This window comes from Cololabis saira, chromosome 11 (genome assembly GCF_033807715.1).
Source record: "Cololabis saira isolate AMF1-May2022 chromosome 11, fColSai1.1, whole genome shotgun sequence".
Classification (NCBI taxonomy): Eukaryota; Metazoa; Chordata; class Actinopteri; order Beloniformes; family Belonidae; genus Cololabis; species Cololabis saira.
Window position 1 is genome coordinate 18,667,162 of NC_084597.1, and position 26,501 is coordinate 18,693,662.

Here is a 26,501-nt window from a genome sequence, read left to right on the forward strand (position 1 = left end):
TTTGAATACAAATTTATTGTAATTCATTTTAAAAAAAGGTACCCCAAAGAGTTTGCATTTCTTTATGCAGTGGTTTATTTCCATATTGAAATGTGTATCTTGTAATGTTGCTCCAAGCCAGCAGGGGGCGAGGGCGGTTTTCGTTTTTAGTGACTTGCGTTGCGTTTTCCCTTCATTACTGCAAGTGCCTGAAACTGAACAGCCGTGTCCTCATCTCTCTCCTGTCTCTCAGGTTCGTAAATGTGCAAATATGCTTTGAAAGTTGGGATTAGCCCTGCTGAAATGTAGTTGGGATGGTTGTGAACTGTTTTTGTGAAGTAATTTTCGAAAGAGACTTCTTGTGATTTTGTTTTAAGTAAGTTTGCAACGAAGGCAAAGTCTAGCCGTTTGACAGTGCAGTGATCACGCACGACATGCATGGTAGTGGAAACCAATTCAGTTAATGCACGCGCCTTCCCCACGTGAACGTACGCCTCAGTAATGTTTTAGAAACTTACAATCTCGATGTGTATCGTTTATTTTGCCGCCTGTAAGGTCCCAACCATTGTGTTTTTGCTATGAATGTTCATGAAGGAAAAAAGGTGACTGTTTAAAACGAGTTTTGTTTACATTAAGCCCTTAAGGTTTATGAGGGTAAAATGCAGTACTGTTGTGATGTGAAACGAGGTAAAATACTTTCATGAGAAGTTTAAAAGTAACTTTAACATTAAGCTGGTGAATATACCATTGTCTATGTAATTCATTTTTGATAAATAGGTTAAAACACTATGCTGAAGAGTAAGTGAACATGTACTTTGGAGAAGAGATGTTATTTTGCTATGGACTTTGTATTGAAGAATATTATGATTTTGTGATGACATGGACACTGAAATTCATTGAGAATGCTCAAAGGACATTGAATACTGAATATGTTGAACATAAAAAAAAGAACTTAATACAAGAGTGTGTTTAAAAGTGAAACTTTAATAAAATTACTGCAAGTGCCTGAAACTGAACAGCCGTGTCCTCATCTCTCTCCTGTCTCTCAGGAACGTATCTGTCAACCAAGGTGCCGTTACTACGGTACCCGTTACAGATTTTTGGTGGCCCGTACGGGGATCGGCGTCAGATGCGCAGGCGACAAGTACAACCAGAACCAGCCGTGTGAAGCGTTTCGGCAGCTGATGACGCTTCAGCCCATGCACCTGGAGGAAGATTGGGCCCTACACCTGAGATGTCAGCGCCTCGTCTACCCTTCAGCGTGTGACGACACAACCTACCTCAACAATCCATCATCCCAGATGCACAGGCTGTGCATCCACCACAACGAGTGCCTGTGAAGCAGTGGCGGTGCAACGCAGCTGTAACCAGACCTGGAGCCACGGGTGAAAGAGCTGCCTGGAGGAGCAACCAACAGTGAGGAAGACGGAAAAGCAGTCATGGCGGACGGTGTGAGAAAAGGCTTGGTGTGGGACATCAAGAAGAGTCTGCTCACTCTGACGGCCGATGAACTTTTCCAACTGGCTCAGAGTGTTGGTCCTGTGACGGGGCACGATGCATCTACGCTTCAGGTTGGCGAAGAAGAAAGCTGCTTTGAGTACGTTCTCGCTTTCATGAACAGTGACACTCTCATTCAATCTGAGGATTCAGGTATGGCTGTGTTGTTGGAGTTGAATGATACTGTGAATAATGTAATTCAGGTACGTAATGTTGAGTCTAAGACAACTGCAGATTATGTGAATAGTGTAACGTCAACCCCAGAGTTAAGTGTGAATACAGTTACTGATGAGATGGTGCCCAGTGTCCCTAACACTAATATAACCCACACAGCTGAGGTCAGCCCGGCTGTCCTCTCACCAACTACCATTCCACCACTCACACACCCTCTCCCAACCACACAAAACACAGACACAGTCGAGTTACAGAAAATGTTTGCTAGTTTCCTACAATACATTAACAACCCCACATCACCACCCACTCACACACCTACACCACACCCTACACCATTACTCTCTACACTACCACCTGACCTCAAACACACACCTGAACAACATACCCCTGAACGAAACACACATGACAAACATGACCGAGTCGTGCCCCTTCGAGAGCTCTCAATGCTGCGACGTGAGTTCAAGGTTCAAGGTGGGCAGATCGGGGATCAGAAATCAGACCTAAGCTACAATAACATATGCAGACAAATTGATGATGGAGTAAAAGACCGGTTCAGTGAGACTGAAATACTGAGGGGAGTTCTCAGAGTGATCACGCCAGGGCATTTCAAAGACATGCTAATGCACAAAGATGATTTGACCATAGATGAGCTGAAGGGCTTCCTGCAGTCCCACTTAGGTGGGCGAAGCAACACCGAGCTCTTCCAAGAGTTGATGTGCACGAAACAAAATGATAGTGAAACCCCCCAACAGTTCCTGTATCGTGTCATTGGCCTGAAACAAAAGATCCTCTTTGCTTCAAAACATGCTGACACAGAAGTGAAGTACAATACGATCACAGTTCAAGACATATTCTTACACACCATATATCAAGGCCTCAGCCACAAACATAATGACATACGCAGAGAACTTAAAACATTGCTTTCTGACAGCAGTGTGTCTGATGAGACAATTCTGAAACAAATGATGAAGATAACAAGCACGGAGAATGAGCGACAGAGACGTCTGGGACCAGACGTGAAACAGAGACAAGTAAGCGTGCAAAGCACTGAGCTAGTGGAGGTCGAAGTTGCAGCTGCACAAGGCAGTGGTGCAAAGAAAGATGCTCCCGATAAACAACCAAAGGCTAATGCACTCCAACAGTTAACTGAAAGAGTAGCAGAGTTAATGACTAAGGTTGAGCTACTGCAACGGCCACAGCAGACTCACAGCTCAGAGCCCTGCCACCACTGCAAAGCTCAAGTAGAACAAAAGAAGCCCAAGTCATATGGCTGTGCTAATTGCCTCGCAAAGAGCCTCCCAGGTTGCACTCACTGTTTTAACTGTGGTGAGGGCGGCCACAGAGCAGTAGGCTGCTTGAAGCCGAAGCGTCAGGAAAACTGGAACCGGTCGCTGCAACGGGACAATCAGTGACCGGGTCTCATGTTCAGTCCCACAGTGTGAAGTGCAATGTATTCAGCGCAGAGAGTCATGCTAAAGAGAGTCTGCTGAATAAAAGGCCTAAAGTACACGATGATGATGACACCCAATCCCCCCTTTCCCTACCCACTCAAACAAGCAGGCGCCTAGCCAAGTTCATAGGTGCCAAAGCCCTTGCACGATGTGACCTGAATGGCCTGACAGTCGATGCACTGTTAGACACCGGAGCTCAAGTGAGCATGATCGATCGAATTTGGAAGAAGAAGTATATACCGGATGCACCGGTGAGGCCCCTCAGTGAGATCTTTGATGATGAAGAGCTGGAAATACAAGCTGTGAATGGAGGAGTCCTTCCTTTTGATGGCTGGGTCCTCATCGCAGTCAGCTTTGCCGGAGATTGGGCTCTTAGCCAATCCATAATGGTGCCTTTCCTCATCAGTAGCATTATTCTTGAACGGCCAATTCTTGGATTCAATGTGCTCGAGGAAGTCGTCCAGGATAAACCAGCAGAGCTCCTTCCAGCCCTCACCACACTCCTCTCTGACTCCATATCTGCCTCTGTGGATCAGGTGGGGCTGTTGGTGAACTTCATCCAGACAGGCAAACCCGCCACGTGTCCAAAACTGTTAAGAACTGGCAACTACGATACTGCAGTTCCAGCTGGACAAGTTGCTTGGGTTAAGTGTCAGGTCCCGCCAGCTGTCGATCAGTCAGACCCCCTTCTCTTGTTTGAACCTGAGGAAAACAACGCCCAGCTTACAGAACTTGAGATTGGGGAGGGCCTGCTCGAAATGCAGTCAGCGAAGCGACCTTATGTAACAATACCAGTAAGAAATTGCACCAAGCACCCTGTGATCATACCGAGAAAGACTGTTCTAGGAAGTGTCCAGGCTGTTGCTAGGGTGATTGAGACCAACCCACAGGAACTATCCAGGCCCAAAGTAGCTGCCAATGCCGCAACAACACCAGCTGCTCAGACTGCTCTAGGCTTGTGGCAGCCTCCGGTGGACCTCAGCCACCTGGGTGAAGAAGAACAAGACAAAGTAAAGAAAATGCTGTGGGAAGAATCAGCTGCTTTCGCTCGAGACAGTCACGATATCGGCTGTATTCCCAGTTTGCAGATGTCGATCAACCTCAAGGACGACATTCCAGTGCAGAGAGCGTACTCCTCTGTCCCCAAGCCACTGTTTAAAGAGGTGAAGGAGTATGTGCAAGACTTGTTGATGAAAGGCTGGATAGTGAAGTCAAAGTCCTCTTATTCGGCGCCAGTGGTCTGCGTCCGGAAAAAGGATGGTACGCTCCGCCTCTGCATAGATTATCGTCTCTTGAATCAGAAAACCATCCCTGATCGACATCCTTTACCTAGGATACAAGATCTGACTGACACCCTTGGTGGCTACTCCTGGTTTAGCATCCTTGACCAAGGAAAAGCCTACCATCAAGGTTTCGTTGCCAAAGACTCTCAACACCTCACCGCCTTCATTACTCCCTGGGGACTGTACGAATGGGTCCGTATCCCATTTGGCCTCTCAAACGCCCCCGCAGCCTTCCAGCGGAGTATGGAAGAGATGCTTGGTCCCTTGAGAGATGACTGCTGTCTCCCGTACCTTGACGATGTGCTCTGCTATGCGAAAACCTTCGATGGGCACGTGGAGGGGGTCCGCAAAGTACTCCGAGCACTTCAGAGACACGGGGTGAAGCTAAGACCTGAAAAATGTGAGCTGTTTCGCCGAGAAGTGAGATACGTGGGACGCCTTGTGTCAGCTCAAGGAGTGAGGATCGATCCCAAAGACTTGGATGCAGTGCGATCTTTAGCCAGCAGGACGCCACAGACAGTTGGAGATGTGAGAAAGCTCACCGGTTTCCTGGGCTATTACCGCTCCTACATCCAGGACTTTTCAAGGATAGCGAAACCCATCTATGAGCTACTACAAGTCAAGCCCGGACAAGCAGCTGTAGAGCGTGGAAAAAGCAAAGGTCCACAACTACCGTCCAGAACACCAGTGGAGTGGGCTGCCGAGCACCAGCTAGCCCTTGACCGACTTGTGTCTCTCCTTGTTAGCCCCCCTGTGTTGGCATACCCCAACTTCAACGAACCGTTCGTATTGCACACGGATGCTTCTGACCAGGGACTGGGCGCAATCCTTTACCAGCACCAGGATGGCAAGTTGAGGGTCATCGGGTACGGCTCTAGGACCTTAACTGCAGCTGAGCGAAACTACCATCTGCACAGTGGAAAACTGGAGTTCCTTGCCCTGAAGTGGGCTGTATGCGAAAAGTTCAGAGATTACCTGTTCTATGCACCTCACTTCACGATATACACAGACAACAATCCCCTTACCTATGTAATGACCACAGCAAAGCTGAACGCTGTAGGCCATCGGTGGGTTGGGGAGCTCTCAGATTTCAGATTCGACATTAAGTACAGACCTGGAAAGGCCAACATAGACGCTGACACGCTGTCGCGTCTCCCGTTAGACATCGAAGCGTACAGTGAGTCCTGCACTAAAGAGTGTTCTGAAGACGTGGTTCGTGCTGTCTGGGATGGGAGTAAATTAGCCAAGCAGAAAGATGTAGCCTGGGTTGCAGCTCTGAACATCAACTCCCAAGCCGACCCGTCTCCTTCTTTTGATGACTTGAAAACTATCAGTCATGATGAGCTTGCGGAAGCGCAACGTGCAGACGAAGCCATCAGTGAAATGATTAAGTTGAAAGAGGCAGGTACACCCTTAACTGATGACGTACGGAAAGCTGCGAGTGGAGCTACTAAAAGACTCTTCCATGAATGGGGAAAGCTTGCTTTGGAAAATGGTATCCTGTACAGGCGCGCCAACGGCAGAAAGCAGTTCGTGCTCCCCGCCAAGTACAAAGACCTTGTGTTGAAGAAACTCCACAATGACATGGCTCACGTGGGCACAGAAAAAGTCCTGGACCTGGCCAGGGAGAGATTCTATTGGCCATTCATGGCAAAAGAGATCGAAGACCATATCACTAAGAAATGTCCATGCATAAAGTCAAAGAAGCCAGTTACTCACGTTCGCGCCCCGATGGGTAGTATCACATCAAGCTCACCACTAGAGTTAGTGTGCATCGACTACTTGCATCTGGAGACCAGCCGTGGTGGCTACGAGTATATCCTAGTGGTCGTTGATCATTTTACAAGGTTCGCTCAGGCCTACCCAACGAAGAATAAGAGTGGAAAGACAGCGGCCGAGCGCATCTTTAATGACTTCATCCCCCGCTTTGGATATCCCTCCAAGTTGCACCACGACCAAGGCCGTGAATTTGAGAACGAGCTGTTCCGTACTCTCCAGCAGCTGTCAGGCATCCGTCACTCCAGAACAACGCCCTACCATCCCCAGGGAAACCCGGCGGAGCGGTTCAATCGGACGATCCTGCAGATGTTGAGAACGTTGACTGACAAAGAGAAAGAACGTTGGAAAGATCAGATCCCGAGAGTTGTGCATGCATACAATTGTACTCGCCATGAGTCGACAGGCTTTTCGCCCTTCTTCCTCCTTTATGGGCGTCATCCTCGTCTTCCCATTGACCTGCTCTTTGGATTGCTTGAAGACACAGAGCCTGACTCGCCGAAAGGATACGCAAAGAAGTGGGCGAAGCAGATGTCTGAAGCCTATCGAATTGCCAGTGAGAACAGCAAGCAGGCCAGCACCAAAGGCAAAGTGCTCTATGACAAGAGGGCAAGAGGAGTGGTGCTACAGCCTGGCGATCGAGTCTTAGTCCGGAACCTCAGTGAGCGAGGTGGACCAGGAAAGCTACGATCCTACTGGGAGAAGGCCATCTACGTTGTGAAAGAACAGTTTGCTGATAACCCAGTGTACGTAGTGTATCCCGAGTCTGGGGACCAGAAAAAGACCAGAACGCTCCATCGCAATTTGCTCTTACTTGTGAATGACCTTCCAGTCGAAGAGCCTCCACGACAGGCTGCTCCTGAGAAGACAACCCAGCAAAGGAAACGACCGACCCGATGTAAGACACCAGAGCGTGTGGACCCACCGCAAGCAGATTCAGACTCTGACTCGAACTCCGACTCTGATGGTCCCCGTTACTGGCTGAGGATCCCTGCGGAGAGGATACAGGAGGTACCTACCGTAGCCCCACCTCAACGATCAGCCATCACAGTGAGTCGCCCGATTCCAGTACCTGTACGTGAAGTGGTGAGAGTTGACGTTGATTGCTTACCTGAAGCAGAACCAGTACCTGTAAGAGAAGCAGAGATCATGGAACCTGAACAGGATGAAGTCCAGTCTGATGATGCGAGACCAGAGGAGCAAGATGGATATGCTGAGGCTCCAGAGCCCGTCCAGGAAGAGCAGCCTCTGGTCAATGCAATGCCAGACCTACCGACAGAGGTCAGAAGGTCAAGTAGGGACAGACAACCGAAACAGATCTTAACATATGAGAGACTTGGTCAGCCCACACTGGCAACACAAGCTAGAGTCAACATGGCAAACGCTGACTTACACTCACCTGCTTACACCACACCTCACACTATACAACCCATGCATCCACTCATTCCCTACACAACACAAACATACCCCTTCAACCCCTATTCCACACCTTATTCCCCCTTTACATACATGCCTTACCCCTTCCCATCACACCCATACATCTTACCATTTCCTGTCACCTGTTAGGAAAGAATGAGAATTTTATTTAAGAAGTTGAGTAGAAAATGGTGGGACCCATTTCTTTTTGTCGGGGAGTGTGTGACGACCACAAAAGTGTCACATTTTGTGTTTATGAAAAAGAGAAATTGTCTTTTATTTTGAATACAAATTTATTGTAATTCATTTTAAAAAAAGGTACCCCAAAGAGTTTGCATTTCTTTATGCAGTGGTTTATTTCCATATTGAAATGTGTATCTTGTAATGTTGCTCCAAGCCAGCAGGGGGCGAGGGCGGTTTTCGTTTTTAGTGACTTGCGTTGCGTTTTCCCTTCATTACTGCAAGTGCCTGAAACTGAACAGCCGTGTCCTCATCTCTCTCCTGTCTCTCAGGTTCGTAAATGTGCAAATATGCTTTGAAAGTTGGGATTAGCCCTGCTGAAATGTAGTTGGGATGGTTGTGAACTGTTTTTGTGAAGTAATTTTCGAAAGAGACTTCTTGTGATTTTGTTTTAAGCAAGTTTGCAACGAAGGCAAAGTCTAGCCGTTTGACAGTGCAGTGATCACGCACGACATGCATGGTAGTGGAAACCAATTCAGTTAATGCACGCGCCTTCCCCACGTGAACGTACGCCTCAGTAATGTTTTAGAAACTTACAATCTCGATGTGTATCGTTTATTTTGCCGCCTGTAAGGTCCCAACCATTGTGTTTTTGCTATGAATGTTCATGAAGGAAAAAAGGTGACTGTTTAAAACGAGTTTTGTTTACATTAAGCCCTTAAGGTTTATGAGGGTAAAATGCAGTACTGTTGTGATGTGAAACGAAGTAAAATACTTTCATGAGAAGTTTAAAAGTAACTTTAACATTAAGCTGGTGAATATACCATTGTCTATGTAATTCATTTTTGATAAATAGGTTAAAACACTATGCTGAAGAGTAAGTGAACATGTACTTTGGAGAAGAGATGTTATTTTGCTATGGACTTTGTATTGAAGAATATTATGATTTTGTGATGACATGGACACTGAAATTCATTGAGAATGCTCAAAGGACATTGAATACTGAATATGTTGAACATAAAAAAAAGAACTTAATACAAGAGTGTGTTTAAAAGTGAAACTTTAATAAAATTACTGCAAGTGCCTGAAACTGAACAGCCGTGTCCTCATCTCTCTCCTGTCTCTCAGGAACGTATCTGTCAACCAAGGTGCCGTTACTACGGTACCCGTTACAGTAACATTTAAGAGTGATATTGACTGAATATTTATGTCGGCCTTAAAAATGACACAAATAATGCTTAATTTCACCTTAAAAGTTGGTATTTTGCATATATACATAAAAAGGCACTGAGCCTCCACTATATCCTTGCTCTGACCCTAGACTATAGATCTAGACACTTAATTCATCATCTTTGAATGCCTACTTACAAAAAAACTTGGGGAAAATGGTCCAACGACTGAGCAAGACAGGCAGTTTGGCGGCCATTTTGATATGCAAATTAGAAGGTCAAAAACTCAAAATTTTGCTCGGGTACCGTTTTTTTTGGATTCAGCACCCTTGAAATATGTAAAGTAGGCCGGTTCCCGACTTGTACCCATAAATGCTCCTTACATTCACTTTTTGGTACATCCCGTCTAGTCTATTGTGTCTGTTCTGTTTTTTTTTTTTTTTTTGCAGATTTCCAGTGCTCGACGTGCACCTCCATATGTGTTCTCGCGTCCTGGATTGGCAGCGGATGTCCCGTTTTATAATATAATAATTTTTAAAAAGCATTATTGTGCCTCTCCAAACTGAATTCTTACTAGCCTCTCGATAACTGACACCTACTGTAGGCTTGGTGGCAGTTGTCACGAGGTTAGTGGCGACAACGGGAACAAACTCGGAAGAACAAATCAGAGATGGATGGATGTAACCATAGAGAGGGCATTTCTGCCAAAAAAGCAAAGACTTCCTGTAAATATCTCTAAAAATAGGGAACTCAGTTTACTTCCCTAAAGAGGAGCAGGATGGAGCTCAGTTACGCGTTCTGAAAGATTTTTAACTCCGATTTTAGTGTCTCTCACGGGGCAAGGAACAATGTCCGTTAGTAGCTAGAGGTACGGAAACATGCGTCTGTGTCATCAGTCAGTGACTGCAAGAGAGCCACATGATTGAAAATTTAAATGTTTCACTTGAAGACGATCAATGTGTATATAAACTGAAAATATTTTAAATAAATAAATGTGCATTAATTCACTTTTGTGTTTTCATTTAGGCTCTATTATAGGAATTACATACATAGGAGTGTCCCCATCATTTCAGTGTCAACAAAGGTCGGCCTGTCAGATTCTAAGCACATAATTGTAGTTTGTAAGTGGTTGACAGGTAGACATTTTAGATTTGTTGTAAATCTGTCTTAAAATATAAGATACTGGACCTTGGTTAGGCTGCTGGGACAGTGTTGGAAAATTTCCTTTATTTTTAAATCCAAAACTTGACAGGTATGCAATTCTGACTTAGTGTTTCAGGTCACGCGGTCCTTTTATGTGCAGCATCTCGTTTCCTCCCCATTGTTAGCACAGATAAAGCAAGAGATATGTTTGTGAAGAAACAGCCTGCATCCAACTTGGATGCAATTTATTACAAAATACTTGGACAGCAACCATGCATAGTTGTCATACATCTTCCATTTTAATAGGAAAATGCACTAAATACCTTTGTGCCCCATGAATCAACCCTGTTGGGATACAACAGAACTAAAAAACATAAATTCTGGCCCTTAACTCCTCTTTAATGTCTTTTAAATACTGATGCCTCTCAGGCTGCTTTTCCTCCTTCTCTGCAGTCCTTTACGCCCCTGCGTTGAGAAAGGTAATTAACCTTTCTTTAACCTGAAAAGGCCCTTCCAATGTTTTCTGCTTTTTCAGTCAGCCGAATAGAGGGATGGATACAGAAGTTGTAGCTTGGATCATATATTGTGTGTGAGCAAACAGCACCCTTTCATGGGTATAAGGAGCTAAAATGACTGTTGATAGCTGAGTTGACTGAGATCCTCAGAGTTTAGCTAATGAGGCCACAGTAGTTTCACAGTTTTGATTTCCAGGAACTCATTTTCAGTGTGTGTGTGTGGTGGTGGTGGTGGTGGTGTTTACATAAAACAATGTAAAAAATGGACAAGCCAGTCTCACTGTCCATTTTCAATCACTCCGGAAGATGATCCAGAGATAAAACTAACACCCCTAGCTGGGATGGGCGTTCGTCTATGACCAGAACTATTGGCCTCAGATGTAGAAGCGCTAATTCACATCCCAGTTGCATTACGTTTAATGGTCCAGCTGAATGCTGAAGGCTTGTCTACGATGATACCAGAAGGTCAGCACAGTCCATAAAAACCAGAGGCTTGACCTTCTGATCTCAGTGAAATTCTCTGCTGTTACGCTGTTATCCTAACCTGGACAGTTTTGCCAACTGTTTTCATCTTTCTGTACAAAGAATTAAACTAGTTAGTCCTTGAAATCAAAGCTGAATCCAGACAAACTGAAGTAGAAGAACCGGTGGAAATGACTGAATGGGAGGGATACAAGATGCATGTCCTGACACAGTTTATGTGACGTGAATGGGTATGGCTGGAACATGGAAAACAGGTACACGCCTTCATCCTCGGCTCCACCCAAGCCTCCTTCACCTCGTCCAGGCCAAAAACTGTTTGAGCCTGCCCCTCGTAGCCATTCAAGAAACTACACAAACAGGAAAACCAGAGGCTGCCCCATGAACACAACTCCTTTGCCACCTCATTTGACCTAACATAAACTAGCATAAACTTTAAAAAAGAAAAATCTAAAACTACGGCTGAAAACCTACGTTAGCTATTGGGTCCTTGTGGTCACCATGAACTGACACAACACTTTGAAGGAGCAGTCAGCGCTGGTGGCCAGGGTCTTGTGCTTGACTGGACCAGGCTGGAGGGTGTCAGCGGTAGAAATGCTACACCGCAGCAGTTCTGCAACTACCGGCTTCTCAAACTACGTTCTTCACAAAGGTGCGTCAGTGTGGGACGTGTGAGCTGGAGGACGAGGGTACCGTGTAATTACAAGGAAGACAAAGCAACGCATCCTGATGAATCCACAGCAGACCTTGCCAGCAGCCCTCTTTGTTTTTCTTTAAGCATTGAATTATGTGCTCACCAGGGCATATAATTAGAAATCAATTAAACTCCATATCACACATCCAGCTAATTTGTTCAAAACCGTTTTAGCAATATATCATTAAATGTACTCTCTAAAGATTGGTTCATTGAGACGTTTGCTGGAGACTGCAAAAATGTCAGGTTTGTTCTTAAGTAAAGACATGTAAACAGGTACATTTAGCTCACTTGTGGTCCCTTGTATTTGGATGTCAAATGTTGTTAATAACAGAAATATATACAATCAGAGCCATAATGAGGGAAATGTTTTCCTTCCATCATTTTGAAAATTATTGTTTGCCGACAGGATTGCAAAATGTCAATAATTTTTGGTGGTGGATGAGTGCATGTATATCTTGCAGGGGTACAAAAAGGGAACCTCCAACATATTAGTCGATTTAGAATCACCAGGCTGCTTCAGACACATGCTTTTGGGGGAAAAATGGAGAACACCCATGCAAGTTTGGTTAGAACTTGCAAATTTATCTTAGAAAGACGCCAGTCGGTATTCAGAGCAGGAACCTCCTAGATTTGAATGCCAGCAACCAAGCCACTACACTGCCCTTTTTCCAACCCCCGATTAGGAGATATCCCAGAAAACAACAGCTAGAACCGGGTTTATAAACTGATTCAACGTTGTGAAAAAGGTTGTTGGAATTTACGGTATCTAAAGAGCGACGTGGTTCTGCTTGTTTCAACCTCCCTGGCAACAGAAATTAATTTGTATCTCTTCTTTTATTTCTCCTTCTTAATGAGAAAAGGGAAGTCCCTCCAAGCCTCTTGGTTGCTCATAGAGATTTCTCCCTTGATGGTTATTTCTAGGAGGAGAAGCGTGCTCATCCTCCGGAGCTTATAATGGCTTTTCTCTGGCCATGCGGAATAGATGGTTTTTGGGGATTGCTTACTATTTCTGCTCAGACTTGCACACTGAAATCTATCACCCTCCAACCTTTTATGTGAGCTGGTGAGTCACCAACACTTACAAAAGGAAGACGTACAAACACATTTGGTTAAAAGAGAACAGAGGTGAAGCCTGGAAACATGGATGGAAACACGTAACCAACTTTTCTGGAGACACTTCTTCACAGTAACGTGCCCGTGATTACACCATCTATTATCGATGGGCACCGACGTCCCTGTTTCTGTACGTTTATGGCACTGTCTTTCATTGAGGATCATTGGGAGAAACGGTTTTATGTCATCCTCCTCGCTCTCCACTTTCATAAATAAAGAACATTTTTCTAGAGATGACTTGGCCTAATTTCTTCTGAGTCTGAGCCAGTGAGGCTGGAAGGCATTGGGTGAGGTCACCACGAGGAAGGGAATACCAAAGAGGAAAGTTGTGATGCAGGAGGTGACGCACACAAACTGGCTAACTCATCTTTGAATTTCTCTTGCACAATCACTGCTACCCATGGGTAGAGGGTCCTGCACACATGTTCTTGGTCTTTTATTCTTATGTTTGTGCCCTGAACAAATCAAAAAATATCAGCTTACACTGTTTGTGTCGTCTCTCAGGTCATTTTCAAACAACCAACTGCTTTTTTTTGTGTGTGTGGTTACACTGACTGCGTACGTCAACGAGTCACTGTATGATCGTGCAGTCTGACACCCGGTTGCTGATCAGTTGCAAAGTTTGAACACCACTACGATTAAAAAACAACTGATCATAAGAGAGCGAGTCAAGCAGACTGAAAAAAAATGCAGTAATTGATGACTGGAAGTCAAGCAGCCACCCAAGTGCACTCAACCCTTTCACTTAAATCACTTATCGATACCAGCGTATTTCAATTCAGGGTCATGGGGGTCTGCTGGTGTCCATTCCTGCTTTTGAAAAATCAATGGTACACCCTGGATGAGTCTCCAGTCCATTGCAGAGTCACAAACAGTCAAACAACCACACGCATGCACACACACATATATAGACACACACACAAACACCTAGAGGCAATTCAGAATCAGTCAACGCGTTTATGGACTGCAGCAGGAACCCGGAGTACCCAGAGAAAACACACAAAAGCATGAGCAGAACAAGCAAACTCCACCCAGAAAGATTATGAGTCGTTCAAGAGTCTAATTCTATAATCTGAGACATTTCTATGAGGAAACCAAGAGGCTCCATCTTACCTGCGAGTCTGGGACTCTATGAATCAGTTGAAGAAATTGCAGATCCTCAATCAGTCCAAAAGTGCATTCATTTCCATTGACCACACATAACTACGCACATTAAACTTTTTGGTTTTACTGCAGAAATAAATATGATTACAGCCTAGTAGCAATTTTGAACAATTGTGCTGCCACCCTCCCTCTCAAAGTAATTTCACCTGGTACAGAACGTACCAATCTTAGCAGCCTTTATGACATGACATATCCAGGAGGCACTATTCAAACGACAAAGATGGCTGCAGAATTGCTAATAACACCTTGGATCAATAAGTGTTTACAGCAAAATGCATCACATGCTTCAGTTCTCTGACTGGTATGTCCAAAGGCCTCTTCTCCGTTTGCTGGTACTGCACCGCAGAAATCAAAATCGACTCTACAGGAACCAGGCTAATTTTTCTATCCAAAAGGAAAAGAATGAGGATGTGTGGAGGAGGTTAGCTGCAGACTCTGGGGTCTTTCATCACAGGTGTTCACACGCCATCATAACCAGTGTTGGGTTAACGCGTTGGGTTACGCGTTGGGTTACGAGCGTAACGAGATTACATTCGCCAGTAACGCAGTAATGTAACGCGTTACAGTTGTAATTTGGGTAATCCCGTTATAGTTACTCTAAGACAAGAAAAAATATGTTACTTTAGTTACTTTAAGCTTTTCAACTACATGTAGAACGGGAGAACAGAAAAGAAAATCAAACTTGCCTTTCATGCGTCTTCACGCGTTGCGCTGCAACACTTGTCTGACTTGAGGCTGATTTATGGTTCCGCGTTAAATCGACGCAGTGCCTACGGCGTAGGGTACGCGGCGACACACACCGTACGGTGCGCGTCGCCGCGTACCCTACGCCATAAGTTCTGCGTTGGTGTAACGCAGAACCATAAATCAGCCTTTAACGTGATCTTACGGGATTTTACGGGATTTTACGGGACTTCTGGTGCTGATCTGGGCACTGCAGTAATAAAGTTCCAACTACAGGACTGTCTCAGAAAATTAGAATATTGTGATAAAGTTCTTTATTTTCTGTTATGCAATTAAAAAAAACTAAAATGTCATACATTCTGGATTCATTACAAATCAACTGAAATATTGCAAGCCTTTTATTATTTTAACATTGCTGATTTCAGTTTAAGATTAAGATTCCCAGAATATTATAATTTTTTGAGATAGGATATTTGAGTTTTCTTAAGCTGTAAGCCATGATCAGCAATATTAAAATAATAAAAGGCTTGCAATATTTCAGTTGATTTGTAATGAATCCAGAATGTATGATATTTTTGTTTTTGTAATTGCATTACAGAAAATCACAATATTCTAATTTTCTGAGACAGTCCTGTACATGTTGTTCATTGGCAATCGAGTTATGGTGCAGCTCAGGTGATATTGCGGAGTAATCCAAAAGTAATGTAACTAGTTACTTTCAGCAACCAGTAACTAAGTAGTGTAAGGGATTACTTTTTTTAATAGTAACTAGTAATATGTAATGGATTACTTTTTTTGAGTAACTACCCCAACACTGATCATAACTGCAGGTGCCCTTTATGTAACTGATCATGTGACTACTGCAGGTAGTTGGCAGCACCAGAAGGTATTTAAGCGCTTCGTAATAAAAGGCTCAATACATATGCACCCGGCGGGTTTAATTTTTTCCTCTTTTCTTTGTTTTAAATGGACGGAAATTAGTATTGAAAGAAACTGATAACTTGTACGCAGTGTATCAGCTCACAGCCTTTCAGTTCTCCCCTCCAGCAAACTTCTCTTAAAGATCCACATCTTTGCCCGTATATGCTTCCTCCATCCTGTCAGGTACTTGTATTAAACGGAAATGCAGACCTGCTATCCTAGACACCCTGCTCCTCCTGCTCCCTCCCTCCCTCCCTCCCATCACACTCACGCTTCCCACCTCCCCTCAGCCTCTCGGCTTTCTTGGACTGCAGCAGAAAATCCGCTGCATTGAAGAAGAAAAGAAAAGAAATCCCGATGCTTATTACCTCCGTGGCCGTGTAAGGGGGGGAATCGGAGTCTCACCAGGCTGCGATGCATCTATTCCCGTGTAAACTGTAAGTATTTCCTCCTCTCATATTGCACAGGTTACCCTCAACTCTGACAACTACTGTATTAATCCTCCTTCGCAATGTGCATTAGGTAGATCCCATCTTCGTCTGTCATGTAACATGTATAAAGACGAAAAACGTGCTTGTAGGCTGATTTTTATTTGAGCAGCAGCAACAAAGTCGTCAATAAATGGTCAGTGCGCATGGTTGACGGCAAAGTTGGGGAACTTTCCAAGTAGTTTAGCAATTACGAGCGAAAAATCATTCAGTCGTTTTGTGAAACTTTTTATTCTAACCATCGTCAATTGATTAATTCAATCATGCATTCTTTATTTTATTTTGAAATGCGGAACATGGAGATGAATATTAAATTTTGCCATTTTCTGACTTTTTTTGATAGGCATGTTGTGTGCGTGTGTGAGTGTGCTGACGTGATCAATGGTCGTGAAAGGATGAGTTGCACGCGAGGAAAACCGTCGTGCAAGTCAGTGAAGCTGCAGTGAAGCTGCGCAGAGAGAGCAGAGCTGATCCATCTGGTCCTCCGGAGCTCGACGCAGTGTGTGTGTGTGTGTGTGTGTGTGTGTGTGTGTGTGTGTGTGTGTGTGTGTGTGTGTGTGTGTGTGTGTGTGTGTGTGTGTGTAATAGTCATCTAACTGTGTACGGATCACCGTGACACCCCCTCACAGGAAAGGGAGGGTGTTTGTGGGGTGGTGGGCGCTGATTCACAGGCAGTAGGACAGCCCGTAATCTAATAATGGGACGCGACTTGCGCCAAAAGACTCCTGGTGATTGATGCTCTCGCTTGTACGGCTCTGCTCCGTGTAGTGGCGCTGCGCCGTCCTGCAGTGTAAACGGTGGAAGTGGAACACGGGGGAGGAAAGTGACAGATGACACCAGTACTCGAGTTGTAAAAAAAAATTAGGGGGGATGATGGATTTTATCATATAGGGACAGATAATTTGTGCTGATTACAAATAATATAATATATTACAAATAATCGCACTGACCAAAACACCTGCAGAAATACTGAAGGAACGACATAGCAGCAGTTAAATGCAGCCTTCTGTAAGCTTTAAATATCCACTGGGCTTACATCAAATACATCAAAACACAGAAATAAAAAACAGTTTTCTGAACTTATCAATATGACTCTGTCCTTCACAGGATAAGTAAAATGGATCACTGCAAAAACTCAAAATAAGAATATTTGTCCTATTTCTAGTTAAAATGTCTCATTTTAGTAAAACAATCTCATTACACTTAAAACAAGACTCATCACTGGAAAAAACAAAAATTTTCACCTGTTTCAAGTAGATTTTCACTTGAAATAAGTAGAAAAATCTGCCAGTGGAACAAGATTTTTTTGCTTGTAATAAGAAGATAAATCTTGTCCCACTGGCAGATTTTCCTACTTATTTCAAGTGAAAATTTACCTGAAACAGGTGAAAATTGTCAAATAAATTATTTTTCTGGTGTTATTTTTCTGGTGATGACTCTAAATGTTGAAATAGCAGTAAAACCACATTCAGTGATGAAATGACATAAGGGATGGAAAGGTAGGATGATTTTGACCGTTTTTATTTCAGGGGGGATGCCATCCCCCCTCATCCCCCCTCAACTCCAGTACTGGATGACACCCTCCCCGCCCCCCACCACCTTTTTTTTTTTGCATGTTGCTTTTCCAAACTCCCCATCAAATCCCTTTGTCAATTCTGAGCAGGTGTTTGCCTCAAGGTTTCAAGTTCTCCTGCAATAAATGTTCCACTTGTAGTCAGTAGATTAGTGTTTGCCTCAGGCCTACATGTACACATCATTGTTTGATTTAGCTCAGCAGATTGCAATCAAGGCACAGAGTCGGTCTGTTTAACCATTTGTGTGTTGGCTGTATCATAATGTCTGCATTTGAGAAGATAAGCACAAAAGAAGGTTGTAGCTTGTACAGTATGTCTGCACCACATGTCACGATGACAGTTAAAGGGAAAGTTCAGTTTTTTACAACCTGGACCTTATTTCTGGCATTTTTTATGGTCGTATACTCACCCAGAAAAGTTTGGTGTCATTTGGAGTCCTTCGGAAGATATTAGGGGGTTTTTTTGCGAGCGGCTTCTCCATATAATGGTAGTGAATGGGGCACAGCGGGACACAGACGATGCAGCGTCTAAATAACACATGATTGCCGCGAAACTCAGTTTGTAAACAAGACCTCTGAACTCATGACGTCATCTCTGTGCGCGCATCGCAGACACAGCTCTGTGTACAGCTGGAGTTCGCTACTGTTAGTTTACTGATAGTTATTTGAAACATGTCTGAATATTTGTCAAATTCTAAGGTTGTGGACGACGACTTTGAATATGATGGACGTCCTTACCGTTTTGAGCCAGAGTATACGGCTGAAGGGCTCACTGAACGGAGGACAGAGTGCGTGCACAGAGATGAGTTTCGCAGCAATCATGTGTTATTTAGAAGCTGCATCGTCTGTGTCCCGCTGTGCCCCCATTCGGTACCATTATATGGAGAAGCGGCTCGTAAAAAAAACCCTAATATCTTCCGAAGGACTCCAAATGACACCAAACTTGCCTGGGTGAGTATACGACCATAAAAAATGCCAGAAATAAGGTCCAGGTTGTAAAAAACCGAACTTTCCCTTTAAGGCAGATAGTCGGGATGCAGTCAGCCAAACTGTAGCGGGTCATTTTCAGCTTTTTGGGGGGGCTCTATTCGCTTGGGGGTTACTGTTTTGTAAAACTCAAACATGTTTTTTTTTCTATATACCTTTTAAACTTACAGTGCAGTCATCTATTAGACTTTAATGAAGACAACTCTGACTTTATAAAATTAAATTTATATGAGTAAACATATTTACTCCATGATTCAAAACATGGCTTTGAACACCTTATCCAGATTTCACATCCATTAAATCATATAAATCTGCAAATTTAAGTATAGTTACGGGTGTTTTTTTTAAAGTGACACCTACTGTAAGCTGTCAGTCCTTGACAGTGACAGCGAGCTCTCATCTGGCTTTAGCTACTTATCACTAACTTCTGAGCTGTTAACTAATAGCTAAGAAACATAATCATCAATCAATCAACATGGAGGAGAGGGCTCACGTAGCCAGATTTGTCTTATTCTGGTGTGACTCAGGGCCGGTCACTGGCATAAACGCTCTAGTTATGGCCACAACTGCTAACAAAAACTTGTTCAGGGCCACCAAAACCCTAGGATGAGCCCTGGTGGGACTGGCTGACCTGTGGCTTGGGGTCCAAGCCGACATTTAGGGTCCAAACTGGTCGCTGCTTCAGCCGCATGCTCCTTATGAGCCACCTCGCCCCCCTGGAGGGATCCAGATCAGAGCTGAGACTAGGCTAGCAACAGATGAGCATAGTAGCTCTGGAAAGGTCTGGCCAGATTAATTCAGAATGAACTACTGTAAATAACGTTAAATTGCATCATATGTTAACAAGAGCTAAGCTGAACTTCAATAGTGGTAAATTAGAAGCTTGTCATTTTACGTCTGACTGTCAGGTTCGTTTAATAGTTTGTTGGTTAACTGGGGTGCAGCAGAGTCCCTATCCTCACAACATGGCATCGTCATAGGCTTAAAAAAACTGACTTCAAGTTCAAGTACACTGCAGGACTACAGGTGAAGTAGTCCAAAGCTCACAACCACTCTGGGTTTAACACCTTCCCTTGTTTTTTTTTCATGAAAGTCTGTTTTGTCAAAGACTCATCTAAAACCACTTTTAAAATAAGCAGTTGATGCTGTATCAGATGTCTGTAAAGGCCAAAGCACCAGGTTGAAAAAGATCTCAGTGACAGCATCAGCATCTGCAGAAACATCACCTCACAACGAAAGCAGCCAAAAGTATTTTGCATATCATTTAATTTATTGCTTATCGTATTGTTATCTACTGTGACATACCAAAATGTTTTCTGAGGAAGGAAGCCATGTGCACCTTTTGATTTTGAGTTTCTTGAATGAAATAATAAAAAAATAATAATAGAAATAAAAAAACTGACTTTAGAACCACAGAGGCATTGTTAAATGTTTTTTATACAGTTTATAGTCTAGCAGAACCAGACTGCCTCAGCAGGTTGGAGGGACGAGAGGACTAAACAGAGATGCCAAGAAGCACAAAAACATTAGACCAGGGAACCAGGGATAGCTGCTATGAGAAAGGAAAAGGAGAAAAGGAGAAACATAAACTTTTTATGGCAGGGAAAAGTATGGAGATATGGAGATGGATAAGAGCGGAACTAGAGGAGGTTCCCAGGGTATCATGGGAGGTCCGTCAGTAGTCTAGACCTAATGCAGTGTACCTAAAGAAATACTATAGCCTTTTATTAAAAAAAGAAAAGTTTTAAGTCATCTTGAAATGAATCAGCAGAAATGATTTTCAGCTCTCTTTTTTTAAGATCAGTGAGATCAGTTGAAAAAAGGCTCTGATATTGTTTGAAGTCGTCACATATGTGCAAAAACTTTCTGATCCAGAGCTACTGAAAGCACTTGAAGTAATTGTTGCCAAAAGAGGTTTTAGCATCAAATCAGCTTTATGGATATGCAAATGTCATCTAAAGGCGCTTCAACATTGCAGTTCAACTTGTTCCAAATTTGTCCAGCTAACAACAACAACAATAACAACAACAAGGCTAAGTAAACCAACAGATTGCATCAAAACTCTTCTTTGATATTGGAGCAAGCACCAGGCTACTGTGGAAAGGAAAACTCCCCTTTAACAGGAAGAAACCTCTGGCAGATCCAGACCCAGGATGGACGACCATCTGGCTCGAGTGGTTGGAGGTTGAGAGGACGGGAAAGAGGAGAGAACAAGAACAACAGATCAGGAACACCTTCTGGGACGAATGAACACAGGTTATAACAATTATATCATTATTATATTTGGAGTAGAAGAGAACAAGGTGAGGAAAAGTGCAAAATTGGCAGGTCTCAGCAGTCTAGGTCTTTAGCAGCATAAATAAGTAATATTTCCGGACTGACTATAAGATTTATCAAAAAGGAAGGATTTAACCTTATTATAAAAGGTAGAGAGGGTGTCCGCTTCCTGAACACAAACTAGCAGCTGGTTTCAGAGAAAAGGAACCTGATACCTGAAGGTTGTACCTCTTATTTGTCCTTTTGTATTGCACCAATCACCACAAAAAAATCCTTGTGTGTGTTAAACTACTTGGCAATAAACGTCCTTCTGATTCTGAGTCTGATTCTGATAGAAACTCTAGGAACCACAAGTAAACCTGCCGTTTGAGAGACAAGTGCTCTGCTTGAAAAAATATGGAACGATGAGCTTTAAGATATGATGGAACTTGGTCATTCAGAACTATCTTGAGGATAAGGATTTTAAATTATATTCTGGATTTTATAGGCAGCCGATGAAGAGAAGCTAAAACTTTGGAGACATGATCGCTCCGGCTGGTTGTTGTCAGAACCCTGGCTGCAGCGTTTGGGATGAGCTGGAGGTTGTTTTAGAAAATTTGTGGGACAACCCAATAATAAAGGGTCTAATCTTGAAGTAACAAATCTATGGATCCGTTTTTCTTTATCAGTCTGAGACTAGATGTTCCTGATTTTAATATGCAGCCTGAGTCTGATGTTTAATGTGGTGTGTATTCATTATTACCTTGAATCTAAAGTTCCTCTCCACTGCTGCACCGGCTGCTTAAGAGCTCTCTGGGGGATGCGGGTTTGAATTGCTTGTCGATCAGCATCGCTTCGCGAGATGAAACCAAAGTGAAAATGAAAGTTTTCAGTCTGGGATGGCTGGGATTCAGAGCAAACTTTTCCTTAAAGATGTCAACTTGAGCTGCTTCCCTCATCTGGAACTCCTAGACTTGACTAATTGAGTCACAGTGCAGGTTTTTTATTTTTTTCGGCAGATGTGTATGTGGCAGGTGTGTATGTGGTTTTGAAGCCATACTGAGAAAGCAACGCAAAAAATTGGAATGTTCTTCAACTTCCAAGTCGGTGGTCTGATCTCAACCCATCAGAGGAGTTTCTCAGTTTGGTGTCTCAACTAATGCTGATTTCAGAAGTCCTGAAGAGCCAATAAGATGTTGTTAACAGATGATAATTAGTAAAAATGAAGAAATATGAGGCAGGGTAGTCTTACTGCAACTTGTCTTTTTTCAATTTACAATCTTCAAATTTTCTGCTGTTTTCAGGCTCAATTATTTAAAAACCTGCTGCAGAAATCATGGACAGTGACTCTTTTTACTTTCAGACTTGAATTCAAAATAAATACTTTCTCTGACAGAAGCTTCTCCCTGCAATTAAAGTATATATATATATATATATATATATATATATATATATATATATATATATATATATATAAAAATATAAATGGCTTCTTTAGCTTTTGTGCTGTTTCTGTATTCGTGTGGCATCTGCAGCGCTCCCCGTGCTTTATTCACATGATGCACATGAGCAAATGTTCACTGCAGCCATCTGCGGGAACCCCAGAAAGCCTGGAGGGCTCTGCACACACCACTTGCATGTACAGATCAACCATTATGTCACTTGCTGATGCAGGAACTTTTTGAGTTAATTTGTGTCTCATTGGCTCATTGCAAATTGTAACATAGCTTGTTTCGTTCAAATCCTGCTGAACAAAATGTATTTTATATTGCCTTCCAGTCTACAGTGTGTGTGTGTGTGTGTGTGTGTGTGTGTGTGTGTGTGTGTGTGTGTGTGTGTGTGTGTGTGTGTGTGTGTGTGTGTGTGTGTGTGTGTGTGTGTGTTTCTGTCTCTACTGTATGTGTATTTCTGTGGTACTGATTAATGAACGTTGGTGATGGCGTTAGCCGGCCATGACAGCACGACTGCAAGGAAATCATTTCTGCTGTACGTGGACTGCTGATTCAGAGCTCACAGAAATGTTGCAGTTTGCTGAAATCCCATCATAAGGGTGCTGTTATAACAAACCCAATCACAGCAACAAAGAGGAAAGTGAAAGAAGGGAAATAAATGCAATCATAAACAATATAAGCTTGAGTAATTTATGGAGGGGAATGGCCGAAGTTGGATGACACAAAGGGTTAACATCTTTTTGGGAAAGTCAGGGCCAGATCCTGGCATAAATCGCTCTTTGTGGCCGTTTAGGCCGGCTCTGGGGAAAGTGCTCCAGACATGTAAAAAACTTTGCAACCTTTTTTTTTAATCCTGTAAAAACACAAGATATGATCGTAGTGTTTTTTGGTAAATACTAATTTGAAATCTCTCGCAGATAACAACTTTTTTCATCTATCAAAAATTTAACCCATAAGAAATAAATCATTCATTTCAATTCAATTTTATTTATATAGCATCTATTACAACAGAAGTTGTCTCTAGGCGCTTTCCAGAGACCCAGAACACGACCCCCGAGCAATTATTACATAAACATAACATAGGCAGGTAAAAACTCCCCTTTAGGAAGGAAGAAACGGTAATCAGGACCTGGATCATAAGGGGGGACCCTCCTGCCGGAGGCCAGACTGGGCAGAGCAGGAAAAGAGAACAGACAGAGAGAATAAAGAACAGAGAAGGGAGAGGGGGCAGGCCAGGACATCAGTAAGCACACAGCAGACATCCCCACAGACAGGTGAGCAATATTAAGTACCTCCTGAGTGAGTAGCTTGTAGAGCTACCTTTAGCAGCCTTAATTTAAAGTAGCCATTCTTGCTATGATTTTATCTCGCTCAGTGTTGTGGAGGAATTTTGGCCTGCTTTTCCTTACAATCTTGCTTAATTTAATTCAGGTATTTGTGCATATTCTCTTAGGGTGCTAACACTAGCATTAACAAGTTCAAAATGTAAAATTCCAGTTTTTTTTTTTTTACCAGTTAGCTCAGTTATTGGCCTTTGTCTATGGATGAACTTAGGAATTCAATATCTGACATGTAATCATCTTGGGCATGCCTCGTTATTTAAGATTTAAAAAAATATATTTTATTACGCTGATACCTGAAATAAAATAATCTAAAACTTTTTTTAACCCTCCAAAATCATGCCATAATTAATAGTAATAACACATCAGTCTTTGTGATTTTTGCTTCTCTATAACAACAGATGACTGGTTTGTAGCCTTTAACACACTGCAATACAGTGTGAAAATAAGTATCCACAGTCTTGATATTCTTGTACATCCAAGAAAAACCTGCAAAAAAAAGCTGAATTTTGAAACTCTGCTGCTTCAGTACCATGGAGAGAACGATTAATTCATGAATATTCAAAAGGGGAACGCTTCAGATGCTCCACAGCTGTGAACAAGGCTGTCGAAGACTACATGTGCAAACCTCAGTATGACGAAGGTTCGACGCCAACAAATCCCCACCGGCTCCTACATTTTCTTTGCTCTTTGTGGCTGGAGGAGAGAAGAGTGCACTGCAAAAACTATCCACTAAAGAAAATGAAAACAAGCCTCATTTCAAGAAAAACTAAAAAAAACCATAGTAAGAATTCTAGCCATGAAAATTTTTCTTACACTATAAGCAGAGTCAGTTTTGATAAATAAGACAATTTGATCATATTTATCCGGCCTTGCCTGCTCTCTAATCAGCTACTGGTTGAATGTTTCCTCTACAAAGTTACAAAAGAAACACAGGAGAATTTAACATTGGCTTATTTTGTCAATAAGACAAAAGAAATTACTCACTCTCAAAGTTTAATGGGAAACCTTCTGAGTTCAGGTGACCACACTTACTCTGGTATACTGTATGTGCACACAGTGTAGGTTTACAAGGGGAATTGTCCCAACTCTTCAGAGTACAGAAACTTTTCTCTTTGACTGGGTGCACAGATGCTTTCGTGGCCTCAGGGAGTTTGTGTCTCGTCATCTGGCTGTGCGCAAAGTTAGTCAGGACACTTTTCCTACTTCATTTGACTGCTGCATTGCACCAAAACCTCTCGGGCTGCTGTATGTGGCTGTGGAGCCCCCGGTGCTCAAGAGCTCACATAGATAGATGCCAACTGATGTTTTATCTTATCCTGCTGAGTAGAGGTGAGAAGAAGCCCCATACATCAACCTGCCACGGTCTATTTGGGTACTTAACACATCGGTGTACAGTTTTCACCGCAGGGACTGCAGATCCAAATAGAGAAGCATGTTAACATGGATTTTCTTCCTTTTATGTGGAAACTTGGGCACAATATGAAATTACTATTTGGCTGTAGTTTACCATTTTACCTTTGTAACACAGAACTATCCAAGAATATATTTATATTTAAGACCTGTTATTAAGATTGACTGTATGAATAGTCTTAGTTAAAAGATGGATGGATGGATGAATGGATGGATGCATCCTTTTTCTCTAACGTTGAGCATAAAAATGCAGCTTCTTGGTGCATCTACAGTTTATGATGCATGTGTTTGCCCACTCAGGATTCTTCAGTGGCCACGCTCGTGTTTCTCCTGCAGCACAGTGGCCGCTGGCAGCTCAGACGACTCAGCTTTGCAAGCTGACAGGTCTTCTGAGAGGCCACGCAACTGTCATAATAGAGAGTGTCCTGCGGGGCGTCAGTCATACCGGCTGACGTGCACTCCCACCTGAAAACAAAATTTTAAACGAAATATGAATCAGCTCTGAGACAATCCATCCATTTCCAAATGCATAAGGATTTATTAATGTCAGGTGTGAAAAATATGCTGACAGCCTGATCTGGCTTCATGTGATAGTCAGCGTGAACCCAAATGAGATTTTTAGCATAAAAATGAATGGAAAAATGAATGGAAACCAACCATCAGGAGGAATTGGACATACATTGCCATCTTAACTGCCTAAGATAACAACAGCAAAACATGTTTTGGAGAAATATGTTTATATTTATCAAATTTAGACATTTTTAAATAGGAGTAAATAGAAAAAAATAGACTAGTTTTTGTTGTCAACTCATAGTGGTAATCTGATTTTCCTGTTTGGCTTCAGCTTCAAAGAAAATGCGGGAAGTAAACCACTGAAAGGGAGTTGGTGTCTTTTCCAGCCTCCCACAAAGCAAACTTTGGACAATTTCTGGATTCTAATTTCATGTTTGAAAATTTCTTTAGCCACAAATGCCAACACCATACTTGGAGGTGTTCCAGTTTACACGGACTGGTTCATTCCAGTCTGTGTTACAGTTGCTCCTACAAACGGCTGCAACAATGTGAGCACAGAGCTCAAAACTTACTTTTTTTGTAATTTGTGCCACAGTCCTGGAAATCCTCCAGAAACATAGACAGACCATGAGGTGTAATTAGTTGGAGTCCTGTTTCTGGACTTCAGGCTGACAGCAAACAAACTAATCAACAATGTAGCATAGCTTCCTCACAAATGACATTTCTTTGGGCATTTTTTTGTGTGTGATGTGATTCTAATTTCCGTTTTTATTGCCTTAATTACAAGTGTTGGCTTTAAAAAATTTTTTTATTAACACAACATAATTCAGGTTTATGC

At 42.8% G+C, this 26,501-nt stretch overlaps 1 protein-coding gene across 1 annotated transcript in view; it reads left to right on the plus strand.

Moving 5' to 3' along the window:
- Nucleotides 1-15,945: 15,945 nt before the first annotated feature.
- Nucleotides 15,946-26,501, plus strand: part of LOC133454604 (synaptic vesicle glycoprotein 2C-like) — an 85,469-nt gene continuing 74,913 nt past the window's right edge. Inside the window, exon 1 of the mRNA XM_061733325.1 lies at nt 15,946-16,079. The gene's annotated coding sequence lies outside the window, so the exon portion shown is untranslated. The remainder of the gene's footprint in view (nt 16,080-26,501) is intronic.